This window comes from Equus caballus, unplaced genomic scaffold (genome assembly GCF_041296265.1).
Source record: "Equus caballus isolate H_3958 breed thoroughbred unplaced genomic scaffold, TB-T2T unassigned-0001488, whole genome shotgun sequence".
Lineage (NCBI taxonomy): Eukaryota > Metazoa > Chordata > Mammalia > Perissodactyla > Equidae > Equus > Equus caballus.
The window spans coordinates 1,192-9,986 of NW_027222168.1; the positions used below are offsets into that span (position 1 = coordinate 1,192).

The 8,795-nt window shown below is 57.8% G+C and overlaps 2 long non-coding RNA genes across 2 annotated transcripts; one reads left to right on the forward strand and one right to left on the reverse strand.

Annotated features, from left to right (window-relative positions):
* The first annotated feature begins 324 nt into the window (after positions 1 to 324).
* Positions 325 to 2,509, forward strand: LOC138922590 (uncharacterized). Its single transcript, XR_011435713.1, has 2 exons — positions 325 to 1,228; positions 1,565 to 2,509. It is a non-coding gene; the product is annotated as an uncharacterized lncRNA (long non-coding RNA).
* Positions 2,510 to 5,792: 3,283 nt separating this feature from the next.
* Positions 5,793 to 8,350, reverse strand: LOC138922589 (uncharacterized). Its single transcript, XR_011435712.1, has 2 exons — positions 7,247 to 8,350; positions 5,793 to 6,471 (listed from the first exon to the last, which is right to left on the reverse strand). It is a non-coding gene; the product is annotated as an uncharacterized lncRNA (long non-coding RNA).
* Between the last annotated feature and the right edge of the window lie 445 nt (positions 8,351 to 8,795).

The window sequence follows — 8,795 nt, forward strand, 5'->3', positions numbered from 1 at the left end:
TGCCTTTCGTTGGCGTCGCTGCCAAAGGCGAGGGGTAGGGGTGGCGGTGGCAGGGACGGCAGGGGCCCAGCGGCTCTCTGGAGGGTGAGGAAGTCTTGCTGGTTCTCCTAGGTCGGTGATCTTTCTCGATCTCCACACACATTCTTCGTTTGGGGAGCCAAGAGACGCCCTCTGAGGAATCCCTATGGCCAGGGTCGATCACTTACTCGCTCACTGCCTCGGCCTCGGCCTCGGCCTCGGCCTCTGTCCATCTTGTCTCTCTCCCTCCCTCCCTCCCTCCCTCCCTCCCTCGTCGGTCTCTGTGTGTGGACGTCTAGGTGGAGGCGAGGCAGGGAGGCCATCCACCCACCCACCCACCTCGTGGTTTACCACACGCTCTACACGGAGGTAGAATTCCCATCCCACCGAATCCATCCTTTCCACGGGGCACAAGCCAGTGGCCTTCGGGGGTCTCTCTCCCCAAGGTGGCGCATCCGTCACGGCTATCTATTTCCAGAAGGTTTCCGTTTCCATCCCCTCCCTCCGAAAGAAAAAACGGCCCCACTCCCGGATCTGCCTCACCACGACCACCACCACCACCACCGCCGCCGCCGCCGCCGCCGCCGCCGCCGCCGCCGCCGCCATCTGCTGTCGCCCTCTAGGGTTGGACCGTTCTAGCTCTCTCCTCTGTGTGGAATCGCAACGTAGGTCGCCTTGGATGTCTGGCACCTCTCACTTAGCAGAAGGTTTTGGAGGCTCAGGCTGGGCCACGCTTTGGCCCGGGTCAGTGTTCCGTTCCTCCGGACGGCTTCCTCGTTTTCCACGAGAAGGAGCCGTGAAGACGGAAAGGAAGGGCGGATGGATGGCTTCTCCCGTGCTACCGAGTCCCTCTCCCCTTTTCCCCAAAGCGTGAGGGGCGGTCGACAGGATCGTCTCTGATGACAAAAGTCAGAGGCACCCCGGGTCAGACACCGTGCGAGGCGTTGGTGTGTTCTCGAGACGAGAACACGTCCCCGTCAGCGTTTCCTGTCGTTCTCGTTCCGAAAGGATTCACGCGCCACCCCGTCTCCCTCAAGGTCTTAGGGCTGTCGTGCTCCGCAGCCGTCACGTGTCGTGGATCCTGGGCACCACCACGCCACCCCGCCCCCGCCCCCCCGCCATAGCTGTCGATCGCTATGTGGCACGCCTACGTTTGCCCAAAAGGGCAGTCCGATGGACAGCGTGGGTGCTTTTCCCAGCAGGCAGGCAGGTGAGAGTCACCCCTCTAGAAGGTTTCCAAGCCCCGTTCCATTCTCAGAGGCAGCTCCTTTGGCCATCAAGGAGGCAGGCGATGGGGGTGGGGGTGGGGATGGGGATGGGGCCGGGGCCTCTGTCCCTCTGTCGCGGTAGAAATGATTGGGAAAGGAGGGACGATGGGCGTAGGTCAACCATCCTGGGCGGTGGTGCTTTGGGAGCTTTTTCTAGAAGAAGGAGCGAACGGCCTTCCCTGGGAAGGGAGGAAACCAGAGGAGGTCCCCCTCAGACCGACCTGGCACGAGAAGGACACTCTCTCTCTCTCTCCCTTTTCTTCCTGACTTGAAATCAGGAGACAAAACTCCCCTGCCAAAGGGGCCCTCCCGAAACGGGGAGTGAGGAAGACCTCCTTCTCTTCACGGCTGAAGTTCTCCCTGCCTTTCCTGGACGGGAAGGATAGCACCTACGCCCGCTGCCGTCGGCGACTTTTAGTCCGCCTGGAGAGGAAGAAATTCTTTCCCGTGGCCGAACCCTGGCGGTTCGTTCGTGCTGCAGAGGACGTGGCCCTCTCTGACACACCCAGGAACCTCCTCGCTCCGGGTCGCTCCGGGTCGAGGAGAGGGAGTTCTGTTCTGTGGTTTAGAATGGTGCTTAAAAAGGGACATCGCTTACAAAGGGTCCTCGTCCCCCTTCCTAAACGGACGGCTCGGCTCGGAGGCGTGAGATACGTTTCGCATCCTCCTCGTCGTCTTCACTCAAAGTTTTATTGGAGTTTTGAAGATTTTATTTTTTGTCTTTCCTTTTTCTCCCCAAAGCCCCCCCGGTACATAGTTGTGTGTTCTTCGTTGTGGGTCCTTCTAGCGGTGGTATGTGGGACGCCGCCTCAGCGTGGTTTGATGAGCAGTGCCGTGTCCGCGCCCGGGATCCGAACCGACGAAACACTGGGCCGCCTGCAGCGGAGCGCGCGAACTTAACCACTCGGCCACGGGGCCAGCCCCTTACTGGATTTTTAAAACAACTCCGGGGGCCGGCCCGGTGGCGCGGCGGTGAAGTTCGCACGTTCCGCTCCGCCGGCCCCGGGTTCGCCGGTCCGGATCCCGGGCGCAGGACCCGGCACCGCTTGGCGAGACACGCTGTGGCAGGCGTCCCACCTGGAAAGTAGAGGGGGATGGGCACGGATGTCAGCTCAGGGCCAGTCTTCCTCGGCCGACAGAGGAGGATTGGCGGCAGATGTTCGCTCAGGGCTCATCTTCCTCAAAAATAAAATAATAAATCGATTCGATAAAATATCAAATAACACAACCGCGGGATCACGACTTAGAGTCACCATTGGCCCGATGATGCCACTCCCCACCCCCCCCACCCCCCTACCCCCCACCATTTGGAGGTGCCGTCAGTGGGATTCGTTCCTGTTTGTCCATCTTTCTTCCTCTTTTTTTTTTTTTTTTAAAGACCGGCACCCGAGCTCATTGCCAATCTTATCTTTTCTTTTTATTCCTCCTCCTTCTTCTTCTTCTCCCCAGAGCACCCCAGTACCTAGTTGTATATTCTCTTTGAGGGTCCCTCTGGTTCTGCCGTGTGGGACGCCACCTCAGCGTGGCTTGATGAGCGGTACCGTGTCCGAGCCCAGGATCCGAACCTTTGAAGCCCCGGGCCGCTGAAGCGGAGCGTGCAAACTCAACCGCTCGGCCATGGGGTCAGCCCCTTCCTTCGGAGGAGGAGGGGGGGGGAGGAGGAGGAGGAGGAGGAGGAGGCAGGCGCTGTGTGAAGTCGCCAGTGAGTCTGTGGAAAGAGACGGAGGATTTCCCATGGGAAGCTGGGGCGGGGGACACGGACCAATGTCGTGCGAACTTGAAGGTGAATGATCAAAAAACCCACACACGCCTAGAGCAGCGGGTTGCCAGTTAGGAGTTTGCTTGCCGGGCCCATAACGCAGGGCTCATCGATGAGCCAAACCGTCCGTGATCCTCAAGCAGTCTAGTAGGGTTAGAGAAAGGAGGGGGGCACTCTTTCTGCCCCAGACGAGGCGAGTTTCTCAGACAGCCACCCTGCCCCAACATCTTCCCTCCCTGCCTCCCGGCCCTTGGCGGACTGCGGCCTAAGGGTGGGGGAATTGAAGAAAGCCGTTCAATGGAAAAGAGCCCGAGGCCATGGGAGAGAGCTTCCTGCACTTGAATGAAGCCCTGACACCAGGCCCGTCGGAATGAATGGGCCTGACCTCCCCTCCCCCCCCTCCCCCCTCCCAGGCTGGCGAGTCCCACCGACTCGACTCGGCAGTGGAAGGCTAGGGGTTTCCTCCGAAATGGTGAACCGGCCCCCTTGTCCACAGGAAAACCACACACGGCTACAGCCTAGGCAGGATCTCGGGCCAAGTCGTCAGGGTGGCAAGATGATGGTGGATGAGAGGAAACTTGTTCTGGGACCGCCCCGCCCCCCCCCATCGCCTCTCTGGCTGAGAAGAGGGCTGGGGAGCGGTGAGGGTCAGGGGGAGAGTGGGGGCGGGGCCGGGACAGGGACCACCGGGCAGTAGGACGGGAGTAGCCCTGAGGCCTGCCTGCCTGCCTGCCTGCCTGCCTGCCTGCCTGCTTCCTTCCCTGCCGGCGCAGGGCTGAGAGAGGCACGGGGCACGCTGGCTCCTGCCCCTTCACTCATTCGGGAAGCCTTCTGTTGTTGCTCCTGAGGTGCCGGCTGCGGTGACAGACAGAGCAAAACTCCTCTCTCTGTCTATTTCTTCAAAGGCCCGAGTCTGAGCTACGACAGATTCCCCTGTGGCTCGACCCGCAACCTCCCATCCTGCCAGACCAGACCCCTTGTCCAAAAACCTCCACTGGAGGAGCTCTTTCACCTGACCCGGAAAGGAAACACCAGCCCTGCCTCAGCCTCACACCCACCACCACCACCACCATCACAACCATCCCCCCCCCCCGCCCCACTCTCCTCCGGACCCAGATACCTAACAGAGAGAACAAAAATCCAAAAATCCTGCTGCTCTCCTTCTACCGCCTCCACTTTAGAAGAGTCGGTCTCCCCCGAACACCTCAGACTCTGTGACTTCCCGCGGCCTCCCTTTCCCCGTCCCCATGCTCTCCCCGGACGGGCCCCATCTTACACTCGAACGACAGCTCCACCGCTCGGGGCAGCTAGACACGATGTCCCAAAGTGGCCCAGACGGTAGCCTGGTCGATTCCAAAGGACCCACACACGCAGTCGGCCATAAACGTGGTGTGGAGATCGTGGACGTTCGCGGGCCTCTGATGAAATCGCTGCTCCGGGGACCCCGGCGTCTAGGACCCGTCTTCTCCATGTTCTTCACACCGTTGCTCCTGGGCCGGTTATTCTCTTCCCTCTCGCTGACCTTAACGTTTTGTCTCTGCCATTGAATTTTTTTTTTAAAGATTTTATTTTTTCCTTTTTCTCCCCAAAGCCCCCCGGTACATAGTTGTGTATTCTTCGTTGTGGGTTCTTCTAGTTGTGGCATGTGGGACGCTGCCTCAGCGTGGTCTGATGAACAGTGCCATGTCCGCGCCCAGGATTCGAACCCACGAAACACTGGGCCGCCTGCAGCGGAGCGCGCGAACTTAACCACTCGGCCACGGGGCCAGCCCCCTCTGCCATTGAATTTTGACCGTGCGAATGTGACTTGCCGCTGTAGGGCTGCGTGGATCTCTCAGGCATCCTGCTGTGCCATGCGGGGGGGGGGAATCCTTGGTGGGTGGGTCGATAGACGTCCCTTTGGTTGTCCCCTGGAGGGGAGAGACAGAGGGGACGACTCAATCCACCACGAACGCTGATGTCGCTCCGATAAACCTGTAGCGGTGATTCTAGTTTATGGCCCGTGTCCTGAAAAGAACTTCCCGAAGGGCCAGCCCGGCGGTACAGCAGTTAAGTTCGCACGTTCCGTTTTGTCGGCCAGGGGTTCGCCGGTTCGGATCCAGGGTGCGGACGTGGCGCCGCTTGGTGAGCCATGCTGTGGTCGGCGTCCCGCCTATCAACGGGAGGAGGATGGGCACGGATGTTAGCTCGGGACCACTCTCCCGGGGCAAAAAGAGGAGAATTGGCAGCAGGTGTCAGCTCGGGGCTCGTCTTCCTCGAAAAATAAATTAATTAAATAAATAGAAACAACTTCCCAAACCTCTCTGATAACTTGAAGCTTTGAAGTTTTGCGAGGTGAAATCAGGTGATAAAAAAGTCCACGGACGGGGGCAGCCCCGTGGCCGAGTGGTTAAGTTCCCACGCTCCCCTTCGGCGGCCCAGGGTTTTGCCCGTTCAGATCCCGGGCACGGACACGGCACCGCTCGTCGGGCCGTGTGGAGGCGGCGTCCCACATGCCACCACTAGAACGGCCCTCAACTAAGATAGACAACTATGTCATGGGGGGGATTTGGGGAGAAAAATCGGGGGGGGGGAAAAAACAAAAACGGAAGATTGGCAACAGTCGTTAGCTCGGGTGCCAAACTTAAGACAAAAACAATTTCCTTGACGATGTAGATCATTTCCGAGTAAGATAGAACCTGAGACGTGAGTGGCTAAATAGAAGTTTATCTACTTTGGGTTTGTGAGGATACGGAAACGAAAAGACGTTTGGGTCTATCGAGGAACACGTCTCGTGCTTTATTAAAAGCTTTGACAGGGGACGGCGGCACGGCGGCATAGTGGTTAAGCTCCTGCACTCAGCTTCGGCAGCCTGGGGTCCTCGGGTTCAGATCCCGGGCGTGGACCTCCACCGCTCCTCACACCGGGCTGTGGTGGCATCCCGTCCGCAAGATCAAGGAAGTGGGGCGCAGGTGTTACCTCGGGCCCGCTCTCCCTCAAGCAGAAAGAAGAGGAAGATTGGCAACAGGCGTCAGCTCTGTGAGGGCCGATCTTCCTCACCCAAAAACTAAAGTGAGATGAAATCAAATAAAGCGAAGGAAGAGATAAACCTATGAAATCCCATGTTTCTAAAAGTGGCCAAGTGTTTAGAAATTGGCCAAGCGACAGACTGCTCATGGGAAGGACAGTTCCTAATTGCTGACTTCTTAGTTTTCACCAAAATTAAGGTTCGTGAGGGTTAAAAATTCTACTTAACGAATGCGATGAAAGCCACTAGGCCGGCCCAGTGGCACGCTGGTTAAGTGTGCCTGTTCCACTTCGCCGGCCCGGGGTTCGCCGGTTCGGATCCCGGGGGTGGACGTGGCACCGCTGGGCGAGCCACGTGGTGGTAGGCGTCCCACATATGAAGTAGAGGAAGATGGGCACGGAGGTTAGCTCAGGGCCAGCCTTCCTCGGCAAAAAGAGGAGGATTGGCAGCAGTTAGCTCAGGGCTCATCGTCCTCAAAACAAAACAACACAAAACAAAACAAAAAGCCACTAAAAGTGAATATGGGAAACATCTTTGTGTTCAAGGAAAGTGAGATGGCTGCCTTCAGGCAAGAGGGCCTAAAAAGTAAAGATCGTTTTGTCTGTGAAAAGGTGATCACGGGGAAAAAAATCTGAGAAAAAGGTCTGTTCGTGGTCAAGTGGCCTAAAATTGGAACGAGTGGACAGATAGAAATGGCGAGCGATAGGATCTATTGGAGTCTATGAGGAAGCCATTGGGTGTCGGCCTAATTCGGCCTGACAGTGTTTTTCCAAAAGGGCCTGACGTGGCCGTCGAGCACGCATCGCATCGTAGATCTGCTTTAAACATTTCCTACGGCAAGAACCAATGCCCTTAAGGGAAAGGAGCAGCTTCCCCGTGCTCGGGCCTTTCCTTAAGGAGAGGCATCTTTCCTTAGGCTAGGAACGGATGGTTGCGCTCACCTTTGACCATCCGGCTCACCTGTGACCACCCAGGCCCAGACAACAGACCTGCCACCCAGCAGTGTCTGTCGATCGCTGTGCTGACAGAGCAGTGTCGCGACTATCGTCCAAGGGACCTTTCGATCCTATGTGAAACGTCCTCTCTGGGGGTCTAGAAGCACTCTGTACACCCCACTTCCCGGGCGCCCTTTCTTCCTTCAGGAAGAAAGGCCCCGGGCCACAGTCCTTACATCTTAGGTCAGAATAAACTCACCCCGATTTTCACGGATAGATTGGTTCCGGATTATTTCCATCGACAGAATGGAATCAAGTCAATGAGTTTCAAGATCGGAGGGAAGCTGATGCAAAATCAGAATTGGTTTTTCTCGCTCTCGAAAGGATACTTTTCTCTAACTTCTAGTCTCCTCCTGATAAAGACATTGGAAAAGGTTTCTCTTGACCTCTGAGGGAATCGACACCAAAGACAGAGATCCTCCATTTTGTCAGAATGATTTCCTAGGCCTCTAACGGAGGAGGCCTCCCTCGGACGGGAGCTCAGCTTTTGTTTTGCAACAGTTTTCCTCTCTCTGCTTGCCTTTAACATCTCCTTTCCCGTTCTTCTTATTTGGAAGGGAAATACGTGCACCGCTGGGGGGGGGAGGGGGAAGAATTTTCTAAATGACCAAAGAAGATCTACGACTGTTGTTATTTTGGTTTCACGGAGCAGTTCCACGTCCACATTTACCCCATTTTAAACACCCACACACACTCACAGCACGGCGCTGTGAGGATGTCCCGGGGAACTCGATTTGTGGAGGGAATGGCTGTGAGGTCTCTGCCCCCAACCCGCACCATTTGGGTGCTTCTGCTTGTTGATGAGGACGGGAAGCCCTGCTGAAATCCATATTCTTATCACCACACGTGAATCTGCACCCATGCTCCCCCCGTGTGTCGTCTTTGGGCTTTGCTGTGGCCCCGTGCGGAGGGAGACCCGTTTTGTCTTGTAAACTTTTCAGCGGCCAAGCGGCTCGGTCCTTTCCTCTACGACTTGTGGGCTCCGTCTGTCCGTCTGCCTTAGAAAGACCCTCTGGGCCGGAAGTGACAGGCTGCACACAATTCCTGACAGACTGCGGACAATTCCTCCGTCGTCACGGTCCTTCTCTGATGACGTGCATGGTTTCGGTTTGACAGCGACCCCCACCCCCCACCCCGCCCTGATTTTCTAAGTCCTCCCGGGACCCGGGAAGTGCTCGGGCCGCTCCGGGAATCGGGGGCCGGCAGCCCCGGCCTGCCCCGTGGCATCTCCGGGGACTTTTCCACCCTCTGTCCGCGTCAGCCAGCCGGCAGCCCCGGCCCGGCCCAGGAGTCACGTGGGGAGTCTGTCCCCTTCCTGGCAAGCCCACCCACCCCACCCCCCTCCCCGCCGATTTTCCAAGACCTCCTTCTGCGCCCAGGGTTGCCCTGTGCTGCCTGGGAGCTCCGAGGTGGACACCCTGGGGCCTCGCGTGGTGACCTCCCGGCCGCCCCAAGCGGGCCCAGAGAGAAAGAGAGAGAGAGACAGAGTCAGAGACAGAGAGACAGAGAGACAGAGACAGAGGTAGACAGAGAGAGACCTGACCCGGCGGTGGGCTCAGGCTGTGCACTCTCGCTGGCCGGTTCCCTCCCGCTGACCCCTCCGCGCCGGTTGTTGGGCGCCATCTGGCGGCCGCTTTTACAGAGTGGCCCTCCTCCGGAGCCCCGGCGACATGAGCAAGGGATGGGACTTGCAGGACGTCTGTGTGGTTTCCAGTGTGGGTCTGTGTGGAACAGAGCTGCTAAGAACA